This window comes from Nestor notabilis, unplaced genomic scaffold (assembly GCF_000696875.1).
Source record: "Nestor notabilis isolate BGI_N333 unplaced genomic scaffold, ASM69687v1 scaffold5980, whole genome shotgun sequence".
NCBI lineage: Eukaryota > Metazoa > Chordata > Aves > Psittaciformes > Psittacidae > Nestor > Nestor notabilis.
Window position 1 is genome coordinate 149,407 of NW_009911481.1, and position 647 is coordinate 150,053.

Consider the following 647-nt stretch of genomic DNA (forward strand, 5'->3'; position numbering starts at 1 on the left):
AAAGGACAATCTGTTTGCTCTGAGACAGTTTAATGCATACTGACTACCAGAGGCAGAACTTCCATTGGCTCTGTTACAGGGGTAATTTACACTTTAACAAGGTATTGTGACAAGGTGGTAATTATATTTTTATCACGTCATTATGACATTACCACCTGGAAAGCCATAGCTGATTAATTAGTGGCATATATTAAATTTATAACCCTAGAACTCTAAAGTTATCATACCTAAGTGGTGTAATTATGTTGAACTGTGGTGTGGCAGTGAACTGGAGGTGAAGATGCCGAGTATCCACCTATTGCAATAGGTTTAACGAATGCCAGTAGAGGGCAGGGAGCTGCAGAGAAGGAAATATTTGAAAAGAAATGCTAAGGAAGAGGATGAAGTCATTGAAATCTTGAAACCAAATCTAGTCAGATGGCAAGCTGCAAAGCTTCTTACATATGTGGGGGTTTTTTAAAGATGTCATTTGAGAGCACTTTGATTTACACTAGTTCTTGCTTTTTATTTCACAGCTTTATTTTAGTTAGTTCACGTGCATTTTGGTTTCTACAATGCAGCAATTTCTGTTGAACTTTTGGAGGCTTGGACTGGCCGTTCTGGAGACTACATCACCTCTCTGCAACTAATAAGAAGCTTTTTCAGCA

The 647-nt window shown here is 38.3% G+C and overlaps 1 protein-coding gene across 1 annotated transcript in view; it reads left to right on the forward strand.

The window, feature by feature from the left end:
- The window catches only part of ADK (adenosine kinase), a 154,429-nt gene that overhangs the window by 135,304 nt on the left and 18,478 nt on the right, over nt 1-647 (forward strand). The gene's annotated exons all lie outside the window — the stretch shown is intronic.